The sequence below is a fragment of the Rhinolophus ferrumequinum genome, chromosome 18, assembly GCF_004115265.2.
Source record: "Rhinolophus ferrumequinum isolate MPI-CBG mRhiFer1 chromosome 18, mRhiFer1_v1.p, whole genome shotgun sequence".
Taxonomy (NCBI): Eukaryota; Metazoa; Chordata; class Mammalia; order Chiroptera; family Rhinolophidae; genus Rhinolophus; species Rhinolophus ferrumequinum.
The window spans coordinates 12489443-12515222 of record NC_046301.1 but is presented as its reverse complement, the minus strand read 5'-3'; the positions used below and the strand labels follow the sequence as shown (position 1 = coordinate 12515222).

General features: G+C 32.4%; 1 pseudogene; it reads left to right on the top strand.

Annotated features, from left to right (window-relative positions):
• Nucleotides 1-8045: 8045 nt before the first annotated feature.
• On the top strand, nt 8046-10200 carry LOC117038405 (targeting protein for Xklp2-like; annotated as a pseudogene).
• Nucleotides 10201-25780: the final 15580 nt, after the last annotated feature.

The window sequence follows — 25780 nt, the reverse complement described above, 5'->3', positions numbered from 1 at the left end:
TTACTCATTTTACTATATTTACTATACTACTCATGAGACTATCATATGAAGGATGAGAATGCTTGTGCCAAAAATGAAAGGAAAGAGGTCACTCTAGGCAAAACAAAGACATTTAAAAATTGGTGAACAGTGTGTTATGTATAGGACCTTCGAGAATCTGCCCTTTCTCAGCCCAGTTTCTCTTTCTGCTACTTTCTGGCTCTGTGAAAGGGAGCAAGTTACTGAACTTATTTTACCTCAACTGCAAAATGACGGTGATAGTAGCAACTCAGAGACTTGTTATGATGTTGCCTGAATTACTGAATGCAATGCATTTACCAAAATGCCTGCCATTTCCTAATTGCTGGCTGAGGTTATTTTATCACAGGCTCTATACTTTTCAGGAGAAGCATCTCTATTTTTACTCAGGGTTGGATTTCTAGCACCTAGCATCTTGTTTTAACATGGAAGCAATTGCTAAAGAATAAATAACTGAATAAACGAAACATCAAGTGCATGCAGTATCAGCAGGAGATGGCTTGAGAGGCATATCTACGGGAATAGTCATATTTTGGCTTACCTACTTCTTAAAGGTAATCGAGTAGTGGTCTGAAGGCAGTCAGGAAATAGTATGTGTACACATCATATAAATATTTATTATATATGTGTGTGCATGTAAATATGTGTGTGCATGTAAATATGTGTGTGCATGTAAATATGTGTGTGTGTATGTATAACTTGTTGATAAATTTAACTTCATTCAATGCTAAAGATTAGCATATATTCTCTGCCATGGAGGTAGACAGAAATGCATTGGCAAGCATATCATCTGGACATAAAATTCAGAGTCAAATATTTTCTTCAGGTGCTGGAAAATATAAATGTTTACACATTTAATATTATTTCTTCAGACACAGTGTTTAAGTCTTTGTTTACTTTTAAGCTTTCTCTTTCCACAATTTGGCAAGTATTTTATTCAAAAGATTATGCATCAGTTCCTATATCAACATTTTATGCTGTTGGTCATTTTCGATAAACTCTGTATATGATGGACCATAAGGAATTTATGTGATGAAATTAAGGCTATCCTTGTAATTTTTAATCTGATATCCTATGTTTTATTTTGTGATACACATTTTTAAAGTTACAATAAACCTTAATTAATGATAAGTACCTTCATTTTGAACTATCATACTCAATATTTTCAATTTCTTAGATGTAATTTTGCTTTATGATTACATAAAGTTTTCCTGAAAACTTTTCTTTCAATATAGCATTATTAAAAAAAAATCATTTTTTCACTTTCAATATAATTAATTTTTAAGAGAAACTTCTAAAGAAAAAAATCCTTTCTTAAAATATCCCTTTTCCTTTTAATATTTCCACAAAAATGTTATATTAAAATGTAAATTTCCTCACTATATCCAAACACATTATTATAAAGCTAAAATTCCAACTGCTTTATTCTGTAAGGTTAATTTTTAATTCCATCTTGTTAACATATGTTACTGAACATTAAGAAACTAAGATGTCTTTAGTTTGAATTATAATATGGCAGGATGTAGAGACTGAATAATGGAGTAAATGAAGAGATACCATATAAGATGAAAATAATATAATTTGCATAAAAACCTACAAATTACTGAAATTATATATATATATATAGAGAGAGAAAAACTATGTATATATAGTTTCTCACTGAGTATTCTTAAATGATTAACACTGTAGTAATTTGGATGAATCCTAGCAAAAATAACAAAACAAAGCTGATTGATCCCATTACGCATCCATGCTATTCAATCCAGAGCTTTTGTTGTTAACAAATGACAATGATCTTTAATTGGCTCCCCCAAGTATTTTTGAAATTTTAAACATGAACCATTCTCCTCAACCTGCCCGTCCCCCCGCAACCTCCACACACATTTTCTCCGCAGATAAATTCATTCTCCGTTTTGTGGAAAGCTGGGAGCCATCTCTTGTGAACACCTTCAGTTTCTCCTCTTAGAGCTTATGATTTCATACATCTCTTACTATTTCTTTGTCTTATGTCCAGATTCACTCCTTTTCTTCTACAAAGCGAATTGCCCCACTTATACCCTGATACCATTTCCTATCCTATATTTAGATCGTACTCAATAGTTCTGAATTTTCTATCTTTTTTCTCTTTTGAATCATTTCTTTAATCTACCATGACCAAAAATAAATCCCCCCTCACAGAAACAAACAAAATAAATAACAAAATTTATTTCAGTCTGTAATTGAAACTTGCTTCCCTCCAACTCCAATTAAGGACTCAATCGCTCCTTATCTAAATGGACATTCGACCTAGACGTGTTTTAGTGTAACACAGTGATAAAAACATTGACTTTGTACTTTTCATCTGGCACCAGCACCAACTAGCTCTGTGGCCTGAGGAAAGGGCCTTACTCTCACTGTACCTGTTTCTTCATATCTAAAAACAGTGATAATAACATAATAATAATACCAACCTCTTAGTGTTGTGAAGATTAAACATGCATATATAAGCCAAGGGCTAATGAGTGGTATATGAAGAACTATATAGACAAAAATATCTTACTATTATAACAATCAGAGTGCTTTTACTGACTCTACTAATTCATTTCCAACCTGATATTTAAAATGCCTGCAACCTGACTTGCCGATGTTATTCCACCATTTTGCCTTGGTCTCCTGGATCTTCCGTTTTCACAGACTTCTTTCCGGAAACCATATGCCACTGTTGACTGCTTTCCTGAACCTTAATTCTTGCACCCACAGACATTTTGTTCTTCTTCTTCCTCTACTCCTCAGTGACTTCTGGCACCTACTCTGTGTTCTCTCCCAGCTTTTACTTTATATACTCGGAATTCCCCTAAGGTTCTGTACTTCACTTTCTCCTTATCTAGACAGTCTTTCTATGTTCCATTTATAATCTTCAATTTAATATTAAAGTTAATTTAGTAATGTATAGTTGTCATTCTAAACAAAAAAATCTGGAATCGTAAACATTATGCAGTTATCTGATCACTTCCCTCAGTCCTAGTCTCCTCATTTATTTTCCTCCAAGAGGCAACAAATCCTATAGCAAGTTACATAACTATAAATTATACAGTATTCTTATGATTTTTTTAAATGCAAATTATATCAAATAGTACATCTTTTGTACCTTGCTTTAAAAGCAACACACCATTTTGAGGATTGTATATTGGCTGAAAGCTTCTAGTACACTCCATTTTACTCATGAGCCATATCCTGTCAACTATCTATACATTTTACTAAACTATTCCTCATTAATAGATACTCTTTGGTGCAATTTATTTCCTTGTAATAGTTGAGTCTCTATAAACCTATTTTTCTACTATAAGAAAAACTAAAGTATATAATAAATGTATGCTTTTTTCCTAGAACTTCTTTGACACAGTCACAAACTGTCAGGCCTTGTAGTGTTTTCAGCTTACAACTGTGTCTTATTAGTCCACAGGGTATTTCTCTAGTATTGTTTCAATTTGGAACTAAGTTTTCTTTTTCCTGGATTATGGCTTTAGAAATGGCTAGGTAAGACCTGTTCTTGTAGTGGACATTGGTGGTTTTTGCTTGCCCAGAATATTTTCCTTATTCTGGTAAAATATTTAGAATATTCTTGAACACACTTCTCAATTAGCATTGTTATTTACAGTGTGAGGTATAAACCAATTACTATATGAGACAAAAGACATAATACAGAGGTAAATCAATAATTTTGTTTCATGGTCGGTGAGGTGATTTTTTTGTGTGTTTGCTTTCTGCCCGTTTCTTTTTTATTTCTCTTTGGTTTTATGGTTTTTTTAATTCAAGGTTTTTCAGGGCATACTGGGGCTGGACATGTGACTTAGCCCTCATAAGTAAGAATATTTTATTCACTGGCTATAATTACTTGTTCACAGATGGGCATATAACCTAATCCACATTAATGAAACGCAACTTGGAGAATTTTAATTAATAGGCTGGGAAGGAAATGCATGTTTTTTAACTGTCAGGAGAATATAAGCCTCAGTCAGAGAACAGCTCTCAGGTTGAGAGCCTGCCTAGGAGTGATGTCAACCTTATGGAAGAGATGAGAGAGGAAGAGAGAGAAAGAGACAGAGAGAGAGAGAGAGACTTCTAATCTCTTGACTCTGTGGTTTTGTGAATGAGGGCACCATTATATTTTACATAAGACAATAGATAGGGGTTTTAATCTAAGCCAATTTAATCTAAGGGTTTTTAATCACTTCCTGTAGTGGAAGTAGTTTCAATGCAATGCCTATCTCAATACTGATCAGCTATTTTCCTGGCCGTAAGGAAAACAATAAAATGGTTACAAGTTAAATCCAAAGTTATGTCCTCTTTCTCATTAATTGATTACTAAGTAAACTTTCCTTCTGGCTCCATCTTCTTCTCTTATTTTTTTATTGCTGTTCTAAGTGTTCTTAGAAATATTAGGATAATAAAAATATATAACAATGAATAGTTAAAATGTTCTGAAATATTATTTATCAAAGACGAGATATTCTTTAAAACGGACATGAAATTTGATCACTGTATAATATATTTTATTTAAAAACAACTTTTGCTACTAATTTACATATAGTCATAAAATAATTTTACTGTTGGTTATTTCACACATAATATAAAAAAATGTTATTTGACTAAATTGCATACTTGCCTTGTAATTGCAAATATTTTTGCAATATTAAGATTTACATAGTAATCTATGGCAAATTGATTTCATAGTAATTCATCCTTAAACTGCTAATTGGCATTTGATAAGTGTGTTAATTGATATAAATAGCATAGTCACTTCTGTTAAATGTCAAATGTGTTTCATACAATTAAAATTTATTAATACTAACTTAATCACATACACAGGTCTTGTCATGTAATGTTAATCATATTAGTTTTTTGCCTCAGAAACTTATTTTCATTGAGTATTTTAAAAAATTATTAAATATTAAATAATTTTACAGTTTGTTTGATTATGAATATTTGAGTTAATCTGTACAATAGAAAAATTGTACATTATTTTCTTTTATCAGATTATAGAAGTTTTAAAAATATTCTATTTCCCATAATGCCTGTGTTGACTGCGTGCATATTGGTTTGTTTAATGGGATCCCATAGTGCCCTTGGGTTCTGTTTTTCTTTATTCTTTTTTTTTGTTCTTCATAGTGAGACTTGTCCTATCTTTAATTTTGCTGACTTTTTTCTTGTGCCTGCTCAAATCTGCTGTTGATTCCTCCTAGTTATTTTTTATATGTATGCTATGGTGATTTTCTGCTCATAGCATGTATTTGGTTGTCTTATTATAATTTATCTCTTGTATTAATGTTTTCTTTTTTCTTTCTAGTTTTATTTAGCTGTTTTTCCATGATTTGCTATAGCTCTTTAAGAATGTTTAGGACAGTTAAAATATTTTAGAGTGAGTCTAATGCCTGGGCTTCCACAGGGATGATTTCTGTTAATTACTTAGTTAAACTAAGGAAAAAAAGTGAAGAAACTAATAACTAAAATTGGAAATAAACTTGAGACAAAAATATTGACCTTACAGAAATAAAAGGAATAATAAGAGAATTTTACAAACAAGTGTATGCCAACAAATTCAGTAATATATAATGCATGGATAAATTCCTAAAAACACACACAAAAAAATCAGTACTGAATCAAGAAGAAATAGCAAATCCCAAGAGAACTATAACAAAAAATTAAAAACATAAATAAAGGTAAATACAAACTACAGGAATATGAAAATGTGGAAGTATATTTGTAAAAAGAATTAATCTTTAAATTCAACATAAAATAAATCGCAACGTAAAATAAATAGTAACTTATTTTATGTTGAATGGATGGGCTATTCAGCAGATTATAGCTGGGAATACATTTATTTAACAGAAAGATAGATCTAACTAAATATATTACTCAGAATACAGTATAGAGAGAAAAACAAGATTCATTCAAAGGGAAGCACATGGGAGATATGGAGGATAAAAGGAGAAGGTGTCAGTGTGGGACAGGGATAAAAATTCAAATGGATAGTGAGGGTTTTCCAAAGTTGATGGAACTCGTGAAGCTTTATATTCAGTAAGTAAATTTTCCCATTACAGACTATACCAAAGAAAGGCAGGACGTGCTGGAGACCGTTCATACTGTCTCACAAGAAACATCTGTTAAATACTCAGGAATCTGCCAGCCAGTCTTTGAAACACCATTGGCCCTGGTGAAAATATTTACACAATAGAAATCAGCAAACATTACAAGTCAGGAGTTTTTTTCTGGAGAGTTAGTTTACCAGTATACCACTGAGAAAGGTGTCCCTCCACCCACCATAGAAAAAATTGCCAAACACAAAAGAGAAAAAGTATTTTAAAAGCAGCCAGATAGAAAGGGCGGATTTATAAAGAAGGATCAGTTTAACTGATGCCAGTCAACTGAGCCCTACCATTGAAACACACCAGGCAGTGAATTATTTTCAATGTGCTGTGTAAAAGAGAATTTTATTTCTAGTAAATCATAATTTAAAAACAGGTCAAAAATACAGAGAATGTTCTAATAATAAAATCTCACTACGTTAACCACTAAGATACACTTCAAAAAGATAGAGATAATTTAAGAAGTTCTGAGCTATACAAGTAAATGGTGAGATAAATCAATCTGTAAACACCTAGCAAATTGAAAAAAGAAAAAACTACAGAAAACAATAAAAAGAGTGTCTAACTGTGGGGAATAAATAAAACAGACAAGTTTGAATTAAAATATTTCTCGGCAATGTAGTTGAGAAAGTGTGATTACATTAAGATAATTAAAAAATTATTATTACTTAGAAAAGCCAAACTATGGCTATGGAAATATTGTAAATATATCAAATATATCAAATAGTCAAAGTACTCTTGAAGAAGAAGCAGGTATAAGGATTTGCTGTTCTAGATATCAGTATAAAATATAAAACTATTGTAATTTAGAAAGTGTTGTGGCAGAGATAGACAAATAGAATAATGGATATGAGTAGAGCACCTTGCTATGGAAACTTGATATATAACAATGCCAACATTAGTGGGGAAAAATTTGAAAATTGCATATGTTGTATTGAGGCCACTATTTATCTATATTCAAAAACAATGGAAATTGATTTCTGCTTCACAATAAAAGTTTATATCCGTATATGTGAATGTGTTAAATGTGAAATATATTTTAAATCTTTCAGAAAAAAATGTATTTAAGAATATCTGTATAACTTTAGCATAGAGATATCTTTCTGCAACAAGATACAAACTGTATAATTCCATTTATATAATGTCCGAAAATAAGAAAAGCTAAACAATGTGATTTTATATGGTTATATACATATGTACTAAGAACATGTGAATAAGGAAGAGCAGAAAGGTAGGTTTCAAAATTTGGGCAATGATTGTTTTCTTTAACTGGGTGGTTAGAACTTAGCTGATTATTTTGTTGTTATTTTTTAAATTATGATTATTTGTAATTTCCTGTCATTCATATACGAGCAATTTAACAACAAAAATATAATCCTTCAAAATACTTTAATTCTGTACTTTTAAATATATATTTAAAATATTTAAAATATATTTATATATGTATATATATATACACATATACATATATATATATGGTAATTTCTCTTAAAAATGTGTGTTATTGAGATGGAAACTGGAAGATATAAAAAGCCTAAAAAAATCATTATACATGGATCAATAGGTAAGAATTACAAATATTGCCTGGAACTACGATGATATTGCATGACAGGAAATTACAAATAATCATAATTTTAAAATTAACAACAAAATAATCATCTAGATTCCACCAGAGATTCCAATTTTCAATGGTACTGAACGAATCCTGCAGTGGGTCTTGTGGGCATCAGGGTTCTAGCTGAGACGGAAATCTTGATAAGAAGCCCTTGCTAGACTTCAGGTTTTCAGAAGAGAGGCAAAAGAGTGTATTGCAACTTTGATTGGACTGGCAGATTAAACCACAGAAGATGACCTGTTGAGAAAAGTGACAAGAATACTGGGAAAAACCGCTCTCTGGGAACAATGTCACAAGTTAAAGCCTCTTATTCTTATGATGCTCCCATGTATTTCATCAATTTTACATCTTTCAATGATGAGGGAGATACCCAAAACACAGATTCCTGGTTTGAAGAGAAGGCCAATTTGGAGAATAAGTTTCCTGGGAAGAATGGGACAAAAGAGCTTTTTCAGGACAAACTCCTTTGAGGACGTCTAACCTTCACACCTTTGAGCCCAGTTGACAACACTTATTACAAAGGGGCAGAAAAAGAAAATCGGGTGCCACAGTGCATTCCATCAAATGCTTGTTCTTACCTGGAAGTCAAGGGAAAGACGTCCAGAAATACTCCAGCCCAGCCCCAGAGAAGATCTAGTAGACTCTGTGATTGGAAGGATTTGTCAAAGAAAGGGGAAAACAAAACAAAACAGAACAAAAAAAACAACATGTAAAATGAAAGCCAAGAGACATGCTACTCGTGTAATCAACAATGAAATTCCACTCCCCAAAAGAATGAAAGTTGCTAAAAAAAAAAAAAAAAAAAAATACATCTGAAAAGAATGAGTTTTCCCCAAAGAAAGCCCAGGGCAGACAGACTACGCCTTGTGTACCAACTCTAAGGTGGATTCTAGAGAGAACTCAGGAACAGAGTTGAAGAAGAGCATGATAATGCAGCTGGAGGTGATAGAGATGCAGGAAAAGAATGAGGAATTCAAGAAACTTGGTCCTGCAGGAGCGGGCAATCGGTGAAGAAATCAGTGAGCCAGGTCACCAAATCGGTTGACCTCCACTTCTACACTGAGCAAAATCAAACAACATCCTAAGAACAAGGAGGAATATAAGGAAGTGAACATTATGTATGAACTGCGGAAGCATCCTCCATCCCCTTCCCAAGAAACTAAGAGATACACCGTTGGAAAGCCTTTCAACCTGTCCCAAGGAAAGAAAAACACACTTGATGAAATCACTTGTCCACATGTGCCCTTTGCACAGCCTTCTGTAAAGGAACCCCTGACAGAGATCACTTGAGGAACAAGACGAATATTATCCTGTTACCCTCCGAATCTGCTGTGGCCAAGATTTCCAGAGACCCAGACTCCTGTTCTGCAAATTAAACAGTGCCTGGGGCCTGCAAAGAGCAGTGGATCAGAAAGCTAAGGAGCTCGAGAAACTGCAACCATACAAATTCAAAGCACAGGAACTTGATCCCAGATTCTTGAAGGCGGGCCCATTTTGCCCAAGATACTGCCTGTAAAGGCATCTGCTCAGTCTACTGGCTTTGATTTGGAAATTGAGGAAAGAATCCAGGAGCATGAGCCAAAGAAAAAAAAGTCACAGGATGCACACTTTGAATTTCATTCCAGACCTTGCCTGACTAAGATCTTGGAAGATATTGTGAAGGTCCTTCCAATCACTGTCCCCAAGTCACCAGCCTTGGCATTGAAGAACAGAGTCCAAATGTCCACCAGCAATGAGGAAGAGGAGCCGGTAGTGATAAGACCTCAACCTGTGCCACATTTTGGGGTGCCTTTTAAAACCCCCATCCCAGAGGCAAAAACTATGGAAATATGCCCTTTCTTGTTTGATTCTCAGGACAAAGGAAGGAAAAGAAAATAAAAGAACTGCAGAAAGAAGAGGCACTGAAGTTCAAGGCCTTCCTTTGCCTCATTTTGACACCGTTAATCTGCCAGAGAAGAAGGTGAAGGATGCACCCAGATTGAACCTTTCTTACTGGAGACTGACAAATATGAAGGCACAGACTTAGAAGCACCAGCTGGAGGAAGAACTGAAACAGCAGAAAGAAGCAATTTACTTCACGGCTCATCCAAACATTGTCATCTCCCAGGAGCCCTTTGTTCTCAAGAAAGTAATAAACATCTGTTGCTGAGGGTCTGCCTGGTTCTCTAGTTCAGGAACCTTTTCAGCTGCCCACTGAGAAGAGAGCCAAGATGTGGCAAGAGCTGGAGAGGAAAATGGCTGAGGAGGAAGCCCAGGGAGTCCAGTCGGAGGAGGCCGGGCAGCAGGGGGAAGAGTAGCCGAAGAAGGAGCTGCCCAGTCTATGGCAAGAACTGGTGCACAATGCAAGCCAGCAGGCAAGTAGTAGAGTGGGGAGGTCAAATCAAGTGAACAGCCTCTGACTATATTGTATCTCCTGAGTTCTCCACTCCATTCCACTGCTAAGCTCAGCTACCAGCTGCAGACAGCACCTGGGAACGGAGGCTACACTTTCCATTAAAGCAGGAGCCTTCTTTCTTTGTCACCAGGGCACGAAAACAAACCATTTTTTCCAGGCTTTTACCTACCCAAGCCCGACGGAGCATACCTACGAGGGTGGACTCTAATTTTGTTGAGAATTGTTTTCCTACTTTATTGAGGCTAATAATGAGACTCAGTCAGCCTCCCTGTGGTTATTTCCTTTGAACACTCAGTTGACGTTTTCTATAGGTCTTTCTTAACTCTGGCTAGAATTTAAAGTCTGTATCAGCACAGTGTAATTTCTACTGCCCCTTCTCTCCTTCCCTTTTATAAAAAACATTTTAATCAGAAAATAAAGATAGTTCAATACAGGGGGGAAAATAAGGAATTCCATCAACTGTACTACATACTATATAAGAATATATGAGTACTTTTAATATCATACAAGCATTTGAAGACAGTATAAGAGAACAGCTCCTATCTTTTTATATGAGCTTATGTAAACTTGCTACCAAACAAGTGTTTTTCTGAAATAATATCAATCAAAAGAAATTCTAGGACCTATAGGTGACAATATTGAAGAACATAAGACCGACGCTTAGTAATGAATGGAATCCAGCACTATGGGAAATGATATATTTGAAAAGCATGCAGAAAGAGGAATTTTGGGAAGCTACCCCCGTGATGTTATACCCATTCTCAACATATTCTTAGTGACTAAAAATAGTTTTGGACTTAGTAGATGAACAGAAGAAAAAATTAACATTTATTTTTGTGGTTCCAGACATAATACCACATTTTCTTGTATTTGTTTATAAAAAAAATTAAACATTTTGTCCCTGAAACTTGAGCCACCTGTATTCAAAAGAGATAGAGAATAGAAGAGATAATAAAGAGTGAGGTTTGGCTGCAAGTAGAAATTGAGCATATATAGAATTTCACTTATTTTATGTGGGCTAAATTTTAAGCATGTTCTTTAGAAGAAAACCACAACAACCCACTCTATGTGAAATTTTCTATTAATAGAACTGATGAATATAATATGTATAGAAATATATAACAAAACTGGTAAAAATGTGCATGAATTTAAATAGGAAAAAAACATTAAAATAATATTCTACAGTAGCAGTCTTGGTGGAATCTTAGAGTACTTGGATTGTGGTTCTTAAAGTTTTATTGCTGCTAGTAATTGACTGTAGTTCCAAGAAGTCTGCCATGAATTCTTTCTTTTCTTAAAAGTGTACATCATTTCCCCATCAAGAAGTAGAGTCTACTCTTTCCTTTCTCTTAAATCAGGGCTTCAGTATGGACTTGCTTGACCAACTGAATGTGGTAGGTAAGACATTCTAATACTTTTGAGAGTAGGTCATTAGAATCTTGCAGTTTCTTCCTGGGTCTCTTAGGACACTCACTCTTGTACCCCTGAGAGGCTTTATGGGGCCTGAATACCCTGAAGAGAATATATGGAGAGGTCTTGAAATTAAACTGAGAGAGCGAGAGTTCCAGCTAAGCCTACCATCCAGCTGTTCCCATCAAGGCCTCAGGCATGGGGGGTGATTTGTCTCTGAACCTGCAGACCAGGGCACGCATCAGCTAAATACCACTGAGTGAATCTAGATTTTGCTACGTGGAGCAGGTTTATCCAGCTGAGCTCTGCTCCATTTCCTGACCCATAAAATTATGAAATATAGTAAAACAAATGCTGTTTTAATTCAAAATGTTTGTGGATAGTTTACCATGCAGCAATTAATAACCAAAACATTAACAAAGCAAAAACTCATTTGATTTTATAGATAGGTATAATAACACCACATTTAAACTACAAAATTAATGAAATAATTATATGAATTGCTTTAGTCTCTCAGACTTGAAACTCAAGCTGTGAACTTTGAAATTAGTTTAACACAATATCTAAATGATCTTTGTTCAACTGTTTATTTTTAATATTTATATTTATGCTATGATAAAAACAGTTTTCGGCTGCTAAATATTAAGGAGAGGGATTTCTCCTACTTGTTGTATCAGCTGACTGCTTCTGAACTTTTACTTAGGCAGGTTTGCTCTCAGGAATTGAGACTATTATGTTATTAAAATAAAAGAAATACAGTAACTCTAAGGAACTTGCATTCTAAAATAGTTCCTATTCTATTGCTAAAGAAAATAATCATAATTGAGAAATCTGGAACTCATTTAGTAAATGTTATCGAATGCCTCTTGTATGCAAGATTACAAAGATAAATAATGCATCTCCCTGTGCCACATCGTAGTACATGAATCAAAAAAGTATGCAGCGATGTAAATCCACTGCTGTAAGGGCTATGATACAATAATAGAAAAAGAAAAACTTGATAACCACACTCTAGTGTTTCAAAGATGAATTAGGAAATGATTAAGTAGGATATTAAGTAGGAATGGAGAATAGTTCAAAAGGCATATGAAAGGGAGGAGAGAATGTATAATGTTTCAGAGGCAACATTACACATATAAATACATGGAGACAGAAAAAAAAAATGTTAAACACTCAGAGGATGGAATACCTAAGATGAAACCCTAAAAGAGAGTATTATCAGATAATATAGGAGAGACAGGTAACCAGTTAACTATGAAAGATGTTCACATTAAATTAACTAGGTTTTTTAAGTAAGAGCTAATATATAGAGAGATTCAAGTTCAAGACTGGAATCCCAGACCATGGTTTCCTATCTTAGCTCTGCCACTTGTTTTCTGACAATGGCAAAGATACCTAATCACTCAGGGTTGCAGTTTCCTCATCTGTGAAAGGGAGATAACAAAATCTTGACTTATAAGTGATTTTGTGGATAAATGGAGATAATTCACGTAAAGCAATTGGAACCATGCCTGGGCTATAAAATACACTCAATCAATTTTCAGCCAGTGTAATAGGCATTATTATTTTTTTATAGTCATTTTTTGTGTGATTTTATTTGGTTTTGTATTGTTAGAGGCAGATGTAAGGCATGATCTGAAACAAATAGTGGTACTAGAAATAAACAGGGCAGATGTGAAAGGCATTAAGGAAGTAGAAACAAAACGACAGGATTAGTAAGTGACTGAATATAGGTACTAAATTCATATAGGTACAATTTTATAATTAATTTTTTTACTGGGTTTCTGCCTTGGGTAACCAATCCAATGGTGTTTTTATTAATCAAGGTGGGTAATATAAAATGAGGAAAAGTTTTGAGACGAACCAATTTGAGTTAATTTGGGGATATTACATGTCCTGTATACATTTTTAAAATTAAGTGTTCATTATTAGGCAAGATTCTGCCTGTATTTATTTATAAGTTGTATGTCCCAGGGTTTAGTGTAAACTTTGATTCCTTAAGGGGACTCAGGTAGAAGGAGTAAAGAAAATTACCAAAAAAAAAAAAAAAAAAAAATAGGAAAGCAGAATGATGAGACACCATTTAAGGTTAAATAAAAGAAGAGCCATAAAACATGAAAAAAGGAGGAGTCAAGGGAGAAGGTGAGCTAGGAAATAATGTTATCATAGAAATCAAAGGAATTAAAAATTTCACGTTATTGTTTCTTTTTCTTGTTCCTTTGTTGTTTTCAGTTTTATATCTCACATATCAATGAAATCACTTTTTCTATCTGATTTATTTCACTTTTTCTATCTGATTTATTTCACTTAGCATAGTAATCTCAAGACCCATCCATGTTGTCATTATTTCATCTTTTCTTAGGGCAGAAGAGTATTCCATTGTATATATACCACATCTTCTTTATCCAATCATCTATTGAAGGACACTTTGGTTGTTTCCATATCTTGGCCACCATAAATAGAGCTGCAGTGTACATCATATATATGTTCACTGAACATATATCTTTACAGATAAATGTTTCCAGACACAGACAATAGTTTAGTGGTTACCAGAGGATAAGGGGGACGGGGGTTGGTAGATGAGGATAAACTGGCTTGAATAAATTGTGATGGAAGGAGAACTGACTTTGAGTGGTGAACACACAATGTGATATATAAATGATATGTTGCAGAATTATACACCTGAAACCTATGGAACTTTACTAACTGTTGTCACCCAAAAAAACCTTAACTAAAAAAAAAATTCAAATTAGAGAAAATGGTCAAGAGTGTCAACTGCTAAACAGAGATCAAGTAATATGGGACTCAGAATGTTATCTGACAGTTCCTTTTGAAAGTAGTCAATACCAATGATAAAATAATTGGGATTGTTAATTTCATTATTCTCAAAAACATAGAATGTTAAAATCTGAAAGAAACCAATTTTAATCTGCCAGCTCACTTTAGTTTAATTTTATTTCTTACCTATCAGAAGGTTTTAAATAATTTTCTCATATATTTAACTAATTTTAAATTGACATTTATCTAATTTTCCAAAATGTAAATCAACTTATTATAAGAAAGCATACTTAGACAAAGGTATTTTCCAAAATTTATACTATGGCATGACATGTTAGTTGTAACGTATCATTTATATATTGTATATTTGTAAAAATAGATGTGAATTGTTTTGATTTAAAAATGTATCCTATGCAGTTGCTATTAAAACAAAAAAATCTAAGACCAGAATTAACTGCTTACAATAATGTATTGTAATTCAAAGTTAATATTCTTCATTTTATATGTTATGTTTTTAAAAAGAAAATTATCATCCGTTTCAAGTGTAGATATTAAATATTGAAACGGATGATAATTTTCTTTTTAAGAAAAGAAATGTTATTGTGGGAAATGTGGTATTTCGAAAAGCAAAACATTTTGAAATCAACAGCTAACACCTAATCATATAGGGCATCCCATTTTTGATGGAAAAATTGATTTATTGATGCATTTATAAACTTCTGTATTTAAACAAAAATATTTTTTCAATAGGAATATAGATAAAGCTGTTTTAATATGACTATATAATGCTACCCTTTCTAAAATCACCTTAAGTAATATTGGTAGTTTTATTTATTCCCATTGGCATAACTATATTATAGTTTATTTTAGCCATAAAATGGAATTGAATTAAGTTAGATTTTAATAATACAATTGCAGATATTATGTAAAAATTATGCATAGTAATTTTGGTACTCCATTAATCAGAAAATAAAATGTGCATATAAACTATGGTGTATTGAGGAAAAACGCTATTTTACATCTGGTGCATAGTATAAGGTTTTATCCTATATGCAACACATTAGAAAACTCACAATAACCATGGATTAAATTAGAATTAAACTGCATAATGAGGCATGTAGTTATAAATGATCTCATTTCATTTGTAATGTCACTATCCAAACTGTTGCATATACATCTTTTAAAAATATAAATTGTTTTCAGTATTTATGAAACATTTCTTACCTTTTTATGAGTCTGAAATAGTGTAGTAATATATTTCACTTTAAAAATTATTCATATATCATAAAAGCTTCTTTCATATGAAAATCACAATAGTTCCACAAGGAACGTATCAAAACCAGATATGTTTTAAGGCATCTGCTTGTTTGGTTTCCTACTTAATTTTACTTTCTTTTAAAAAATCTTCCAAGAATATCTGCAAATAGGCTTTGTGCTTGGAGCGTATTGATGAAGTTGTTGGGGTTAGTGTTGTTTTCAGAAATAATGATATGCATGTATGTTCTGTATTGTCAACAGATTTTAATAAAAACAAGATTGCAAAACAACCTGATAAAACATAATTATCCATCCCGTAGTAATATATATGTGTGTGTGTGTCTGTCTATCTATCTATCTATCTATCTATCTATCTATCTATCTATCTATCTATCTATCATCTATCTATCTATACATCTGCTGCTAATCTATTTTGAAAGAATGTTAAGTATTTTCCTTTTGTCTTTTTTTTTAAATAAATTTTATTGGGAAATATTGGGGGGTAGTGTGTTTCTCCAGGGCCCATCAGCTCCAAGTAGTTGTCCTTTAATTTAGTTGTGGAGGGCGCAGCTCAGCTCCAAGTCCAGTTGCCGTTTTCAATCTTTAGTTGCAGGGGCACAGCTCACCATCCCATGCGGGATTTGAACTGGCAACCTTGCTGAGAGCTCGCACTCTAACCAACTGAGCCATCCAGCCGCCCCTCCTTTTGTCTTTTAAGTTACAGCAAGCACAAATTACATATTTGAAAGAGTAAAATTTATATACTGCTAGTATTATGTCAGTTACTTAATCAAAATGATCCTTATTTGGAATGAAGACGAGTATAAACATTTCTGAAATTGCAAAGGAAAATGAAATGATATAAAGCATCTTCTATTTATACACTGAATGAAAATGTACATAGTCTTGGTCAATAATTTTCAAAAGTACTGAAATATTGCATTTAAATTAAAAGCAACATTTTGAGAAAAAAGGAAAAAAAAATCTGGGAATAAGTTACCACTATTTATCTTAAATTTTTTTTCCATTATTTTTTTCCATATGTGAGAGTATGTCTTCCATTTAAACACCCTTAGACCTCAGAAATTCTAGATTATAAATTACTTTCAGAATATACCCTCATACTATTTGTATATATTTCATAAAATATTAGTTGATTGTTTATAGTTCATAAACATGACTTAATTTCTGGTATAATGATATTCCTGATAAGTAATTTTATCACTTTACATGTTACATAAATAAAAAAGTATCAGTTATATGTACCAAATCCTGAATAAGATAAGGCATGGAAAGGAGAGGGAATGAATTGTAAGTTATGAAAAAGTAAATGTAAGGCAATTAAAGTAGAAAAAGAGATGTATTATGCAATAGATAGTTGATGCCAAACTTATGTGAGTGAATATTTTCAATCATATATTTTAAAACATAGTCTAATACTTCGATTTTGATAATCTAAAATGTTTTTGCATGTATACTACATACAATTTATATTTTGAAAGTGCCATTTCATATTCTGTACTTGTAGAATGGACTACAAGAAACAGTCCCTTGAGTTGAACAAGTCTTTTCATATGACTTTTTTTTAACCTTCTTAGTTATACACTGAGTCATAAATAGGTTCCAGATAAAGATAGTTGCCTAAACAGATGTTTCATGTACTTATAATTTTAAAGATCTAAAAGAATTACATTAAATGATGAATTCTGGATTTTTCTTTGCATGATGCCCTCACATAGTAATGAAATAAGTAATAAGTTTTAGGTTTCTTAGATTGCTAGTTTGACAAAGTACTTACTCAAGAAACATAAGCCAACTACAAAATTAGAGGTGTCAATCAAGTAGTATTGAATTATGCTTTTTCTCACTGTCCATTTTTCCCATCCTCTGAATAGTAATTGAACAAAAAACAAGGTTTTTTAAATCATCCATTAAAAGTGTAATATATTTAAGAGATTTATTTGACTTGAAAATCATCTTCTAGTGAAAAATTAAAATGTCTTTAAGATATAGAAGAAATGAAACCAATATGTAGCTAGAGTTATATATGTTAACACACAATACTTGCTTTATTTTATTTGCTATTACAGTTCAGTTGACTACATGAATTTGTTTTAATAATACTTCCTTTGAAATTTCATTAAAATGTTAATTTAAAATAGTCTGAAACTATAGTTAACATTTCAAATATACTTAACTGAGTAACCAATAAATTACTTAAGAAAAAACCGAATAAACAATTTTATACCATCATAAATAACTATAAGTATAACGACTTAATGAAAAATATATTCTAATTACATCATTCTTCATCCACATGAAGTAAAGTTTCATTTAGTACTTTGTATTTAAGGCACATAGAGCACCTGCGGTTTAAAATCTGAAATGATATATTGGGTTTCAATTGCTATTTTAATTTATTGTTTCTTCTTTTCAAAGCATGACATACAAAGCATCAATACAGCCTTCATACCGAGCTAAGATGTAATCATTCTGGGCTCAAGTGAGGGCCTCATCATGTTATCACAAGATTGCAAATAGCTTATTATACACTAGAGCAGTATGGACACCTTTAAAAAAAGCTTTTAAATGGTAACCATGCTGAGCTCAAATGAGACAATTATGGATTTAAATGGATCTTTGAAGAAGAGAATTATGAATATGTTGAACAATGAAATCAAAAACTTTTTCCAAGGAGTGAAAATGTGGAGTGTTTATTTTATTGCTGATGTTGTATTTATGTATCTTACTTTTAATTTTATCTGAATTAAAAAAAATATGTGATAGGTAATTTTTCAAATATGGATATATGTATGCATCATGAGATTCTAAAGGTAGTGTGAAAAACATGTCTTGTTCATCAGCTGCATGTTCTTTTTGTAATTTTAGTTTTTGTACTTAATTTGAGGTTTAGATAACTGTTATTTTACAGGGAAGAAAGCATTTTACATTATTTACTTTACTAGCATGGTAAAAATATTCAAGCCTCCCACACCAGAGGAAACTCTAAAGTTTCGATCACTCTGAAGAGGAAAATAGGTGTCCTTTGATGTCCATAAATTTTCTATTTTTCCATTGTCTTGGTTATTTAGCATTGCATAGAGTTTTGCTGGTGTTTTCTGAAATATGGACTTAAGAATATGAAGCATGGACTTTGTATGGCATTCTTTAAGCATTCTTTTAAGTATGCTCACCTCTGTGGAAAAAGTATTTAGTTGAAAACTCATATACACATTTTCGAAAAGTTTATTAACCTGGCGATCTATATAGTCTCTAGGATCTTAGAGCTTTTTGAGAGTCAGGAAGGAATTTCAGGCCTATTATCAAGAAGATGTAGATTTCAGGACTTTCTCTTCCTTTACAGAGGAAGTTAACCTAGTACGTTGTCACACCTTCTTAACATAAAATGATTGTACTAGATTAGATTTTTTTCTGAGTTCTCTTACTGTGCTAACACACAAACTATATTTGAGTTGAGTTATTCTATCAGAGGACAAATTATTCATCTTTGGGATTTGCTTCCAAACTGTTTTTTTTTTCTTTTTTTTCTTTTCATATTAAGTACATGTAGAACAGTAGAGTTTCATGAAAAGTCTTTGGGAAAAGGTGCTCAGGACTTGTGGGGAATATGAAAGGCATAAGGAAAGACTTGAGCACAGAAGAAGACACAGGGCTTAGGTATTTCTCTGCCAAAGAGCAAATGCTGGGAAGGCTGAGTTGTTCCTGACCCATGGGGAACTTGGGTCTCTCGGAGGAGACTGGACAGGCTGCTTCCAGGCACAAGCATATTTGATGGGACCAGGCCGAAAGCAGGCCTCATTTGTTCTCTTTGGTCGACCTCAGTTCCTGAGTGGCACAGATAGTGCATGGAGAGCCAACAGGCCCACTATGCTGGGGAAGCAAAGAAGCAGAGTAAGAGCCTAAGCGAACAGCTATAAAAAATGAGGGTATGCCACCTAAGAAAGCTTTGAAGCCCCACTGATGCCATGAGAGCTAAACTCAAAGCTGATGGAAACAGGCGTTGCAGTGTGTGTAAAACTGCAGTGATGCTATTCAAGCATCATAATCTGTTAACAAGGGCAGTCATAGGAAACAGCTGTGCTGCTCCCAATCTGCTACACAGCCATTGCATTACCTGGTCAAATAAGGAAAAACACAAATTACACCAGGAGCCAAATCACCTCAGAATGAGCCTGGGCGGTCTGGGTCACACTACATTTTCACATCCATGGCTCTCACCCCTAGGCATGGGCGCAAAGATGGGCAGGACTGTGACACACCACAGGTACCATAGGACCTAGTTCCTCACATACACTACAGCGGAAGTGCCCAGGTAAGTCCGGTAAATAGCAGCTTCCCACCCGCGGACTAAATGGCACCAAGCAGCCAGGTAGGCCATTTTTATCACACTCTAAGGAGAGCCACAGAGCAACGCGGGGTCTCTCCACTGCAATCAAGCCCCGGTCAATGCAGTTGGGACTCTGGCCCTGCCATGCCACTCCGTTGGACTAAATGCCCTTGTTGACAGATTATGATGCTTGAATAGCATCACCATAAAACAAACAATGTCCATCTGTCTTTCTTCCCTTTTAAAATATAACTTTTCTTTGCATGCTTTTCCTTGAATTTGCAGGTTCTGTGCTTAAGAACATGATGTTTTAGCAGTTATTTTTGCATAAGAAATTAAACACTTTTTAGCCAGTGAAAAATCATACTATGTCCCTACTCTAACCCTATGCCTTCTCAATCTTGAACAACACAAATCTAATCATTATTACACCAATTAAGAAAATTTAGGTCTGGAAACTCCAAGGAGTAATGAGAAAGGGCCTGAGAAATTAAATTTTTATTCAGATGGTTTGTCTTTTTGCCTTAATTAGGGTTATTGCTCTATTCCAGAAATGGACTCAGCTTCTAATGAGAGATGTGGTGTACTTGCATTTTTGTAATGTGGGTCAGGATAGAATAAAATTGCTTATGCTGTTCTCATGATAACTATCCATCAGTATCTCATCTGAATCCTTGTGATATCTATGTTTTTCAGGATCACTTAAAGCACCTATAGACCTTATATGAAAAACCTTAATTAAAGGTTATTTTAAAGATGTTATGTTAATAACCACTATTAAATATGAACTTCAACTTGTTGATTAGGGAAGAAATAGATAAAGAGAATATGTGCTAGAGAATTCTTTCTTTACAGTTTATTTCAAAACACTTAAAATAAAACAAGGTTAAATAAGTTAAGAGTCTTCAGAATGATGTTGATTTATTTCATTTCAATAACCCAGTTTGAACCACATTACATGACTAATTTTAAAAATTTAGATATCCCACTTTAACGTGCAGAGTTGTAAGATTAGAAATCAGGATTATAAGTAGGAAATTAGTTTTTTCTTATGACAGTTTGAAGATAAGTAGCATTGCATCGTGAGATAAAAAACTGATTTATAGTAAACAAAAAAAAAAGCACTAAAGTTACAAAATAAAGTATATATTTTTAAAGTTATATTTTGTTTCCTTCAAGTTTATGCCAGGAAAAATAAATGGTAATAGAGCAATGTCTTGTTGACCTATAATTGTTTATTTGTATCATCTGCTTAATAAAGAGTAATACACTGATCAATGCAGACAAAAAAGCATGTTTAGGAACAGTTTTAGTGTCATAATTCAAATTAAAATAAAATAAATCTAAAAAAATGAACTTATTTTTGTTGTTGCAAAGCACACAAATTTGAATAACTTGATTGAATGCTGTAGATATTTCGGTGTAATAGCAAAAAATAATAAAATAAATTGTATGGATTTTACACAGAAAATTTGAATATTTATTCCCTCATGAATTATTACAAGCAAGGTTTGGTGATGCCAAAATCATCTACTGATATTCTGCTATGCACAGTTTTCACTGCTTAAATTGAGCTTCATTAAGTTGGAAAATGCACATCAACACTGTTTTGTGACACACAGTAATCAGGAAGTTAATTTTGCAAATCCCATAAGTTTAGCATTTTGAAGATTCATTTGAATTCTTTAATGATATGCCTAATAATATTTTGAACATTTTAAACAACTTTATTAAACTGAAGTAAATTATTATTTTAGCTAAAAATGTCATTAGAGTCCTTTCAAATTAATATCTACTTTTGTCATAATGAATTTTAGAGAGAAAATTTAAGCTTAAGAGATCAGGTAAAAGAAAAAGTAAAATTATAATATTATAACCTCAAAAATATATTTTTAACTGAAATATTTTAAAATTAATTATCTTTTTTTTTTAATGTTAGAATAATTTCAGGAGAGCTATGGTGTTTTAGTAGATTATTTTTTCACTTCATCAATAGTCTTTTAAAAACTAATTTATATCATTATGTTACTCGTCCATTCTCTAATATTGTTATAATGTCAAGTTTTTAGGAAATAAAATTATTAAAATAACTTTCAGATAAGCAATTAATTTGATCAATGTAGTCATGTATTTGGGAAAAACACATTAATGGACAATTAATAAATTAGAAAGTATTTATTAACATGGATTTGTTGACAAAAGGGGTAAGGTTGGCTTTAGGAATAAAATAATATATAATATAGATAAATATGTATAATAATATATAAATATATATTGTATCATCTATAGGCAATGTATAAAGAGCTATTGTGTTACAAGATAAAGTTAATAATGATAAAATATATATAATCTTTCCTTCCTACAATTTCTATTTGCTATCAATTTGCTATCAAACCTATCAAAATTTTTTCTATTCTAATTACATTATAAAATGTGAATTTAAAAAGTTAATTTAAATAAGTAACCATGATTCAGTTCGATACTTGTGAAAATATATTTTATTAATTTTTCATACTTTACACATTGCTATTGACTGCAACATTGAAAAGATCATTCACCTACTATTATTGTTAGTATTTATCAAAGGACCTAGGTCAGACATTGACTATCTAGAATATTAATAACATAAGTAACATAAGCATTTCCAATTATTATGTCTGTGAGCTAAATCAAAACTACAAGTTTTAGCAGTATATAACAAGTTATTTTTCTCAGCAAAATGTGCTCTTTAGTAGTTTGTGTGTTTTTTGTTTGTTACTATAGACTTTTTTTTTTTCTTCGAGAAGTTTTAGGTTTACAGTAAAATTGAGTGGAAGGTACAGAGATTTCCCATATACTTCCTACCCCCCGACACATAACATCACGATTCACCAGAATGCAACATTTTACCACGGATGTACCAACTTTGGCACATTATAATCACCCAAAGTCCATAGGTTATCGTAGGGTTCACTGTTGGTGTTGTACATTCTGTAGATTTTGACAAGTATATAATGACATATATCCATCATAGCAATATTATACGGAGTATTTTCACTGCCCTAAAAATTCTCTGTATTCTGCCTAGTCATCCTCCCCATCCCCCAAATCTCTGGAACCACTGATCTTTTTACCACCTCCATAGTCTCACCTATTCCATAATATCATATAATTGGAATCATACAGTATGTAGCTCTCTCAGATTGGCTTCTTTCACTTAGTAATATGTAAGGTTCCTCCATGTCTTTTCATGGTTGGATAGATCATTTCTTCTTTGTGCGGAATAATATTCTATTGTCTAGATGTACCATAGCTTATATATTCATCTACTTTTAGACATCTTGGTTGCTTCCAAGTTTTGGCAATTATGATTGTGGCTGCTATAAATATTTGTGTGCAGCTTTTGGTGTAGACAGAAAATTTCAACTCCTTTGTGTAAATATCAAAAAGTGTGATTGCTGGATCTTATGCTAAGAGTATGCTTAGTTTTATAAGAAACACCAAAGGGGCTTCCAAAGTTTCTGGAACATTCTCCATTCCCAGCAGCAATGCATAAGAGCTCCTGTTGCACCATATCCTTGTCAGCATTTGGTTGTTGTCAGTATTCTGGATTTTGGCCAGTCTATTATGCATGTAGTGGTATCTTGTTGTTTTAATTTACATTTCTCTGATTATATATGACATGGAACACCTTTTCATATACTTATTTGTCATCTGTGCATCTTCTTTGGTGAGTTATCTGTTAAGGTCTTTGGCCTATTTGTAATTGGGTGGTTTGTGTCCTTATTGTTGAATTTTGTGTATTCTTTTTTTTTTTCCTGTATCAGATGTATATTTTGCAAATATTTTTCTACCCACTCTGTGGCTTGTATTCTTATCCTCTTGATAATGTCTATTGCAGAGCAGAAGTTTTTATTATAATATAAACTGGATTATCAATCTCTTCTTTCATAGATCATTTTTTTGCTGTTGTATATATTTTACATGTATTAGATATTTTAATAGGCTTGAAGTAGTATTTTGTGGGGATTTTAATTTTTATCTTCTCAACAACTAATAATATTGAACACCTTTCTGCATATTTATTTTCCATCCTTAGATGATTTTTGGTGAAATGTCTGTTCAAAGTTCCTGCCGATTCTTTTATTTAATTGCTTATATTTGAGTTTAGAGGGTTATTTATATATTATGAATGCAATTGGTTTATCATGTATGTTTTGAACTAATCTCAGGCTAAGAAAATTTACATTTTATTAACAGTGTCTTCTGAAGATCAGAAGTTTTAAATTTTGATAAAGCCCACTATATATCTTTTTTTTTTCTTTTATGAATCTTGTTTTAGTGTCATATATAAGAAATTGTAATCTAACCTAAAGCCACAAACATTTTCACAGATGTTTTCTTTCAGATTATGTAATTTTTATATTTTACACTTAGGTCTAGAAAATCAGTCAGTTTTTATATGTTGCACAAGTCATTTTTATCTATTGTATATTTATTTATACTACTATTCTTCATATAGATTCTATTAGATATAAAATAATCAAGGATTTAGAAAGGGTTTTTTGTTTTGTTTTGTTTGGTTTTTGGTTTTTTGAAAGCTTTTTTTACTTAATGGCATAAAAAAAATAGAATTTAGTAGGAAAACATTTTTTGTCCTAATGGTGAAGGTAAAATATGTTATTTGTCTTACAAAATAGCTACTTTAAAAAAGTCTTTTCTATTTTCAAATAAAAACACTGAAAAAATATTTAAACCAATACACAAAGGTATTTTTTTTTTAAATACAACTAACATTCTATCAATATAATCCCACTTAAAAGTATTATATTTTCAGGTACTGATCTCTGAAATCTCTCTGAAAATAATGTCATGTTAATAAAATCCTTGTTATGAAACTTGCCTTGGACAGTCCATGGATCATTATGGGTGAATATATCTGAGATTCAAGCAGAAGTAGAGTGTAGATGGGTTCCCACAAATATGTTCAAAGGAAGGTTGATGGGTAAATTTAGATCCCACTGTGTTCACTTACATGATGTTTTGTGATGGTTTTATGACTTTAATTCTCCAAATTTACCAACTTCACCAATAAATACCCAGGCAAAATGGAAAATATAATCAAATAATTTATTTGGGAACATGCAGGTATAAAAGTATCCCATAGTTATTTCACAAATTGAAAATGTTTTTCCTAATTCAAGTTCATAGATTTGCCTATTTAAAAATATACAAAAATAATTTTTTAAATTAATTAAAATTTATTGGGGTGACAATGGCTAGTAAAATTACATAGGTTTGTAGTGTACAATTCTGTAATACATCATGTATATATCACATTGTGTGTTCAACACCCAGGGTCAGTTCTCCTTCCATCACCATATGAGTATTTGACCCCATTTACCTTCTTCTACCACCTGCCTTTTCATTTCCCCTCTGGTAACCACTAAACTCTTGTCTGTGTCTTTGAGTTTTTGTTTCTTCATTTGTCTGTCTTGTTCTTTTTTTGTTTTCAGTTTTATATACCACATATCAGTGGAATCATATGGTTCTCTACTTTTCCTGTCTGACTTATTTCACTTAGCATTATAATCTCAAGATCCATCCATGTGGTTGCAAATGGTACTATTTCATCTTTGCTTATGGCAGAGGAGTATTCCATTGTGTATATATACCGCAACATCTTTATCCATACATCTATTGAAGTACACTATGGTTGTTTCCATGTCTTAACCACCGTTAATAAAGCTGCAATGAACATTGGAGCACATGTGTCTTTATGGATAAATGGTTTCAGATGTTTTGGGTAGATACCAGGAGAGGGATTGCTGGGTCATATGGTAAATCTATTCTTA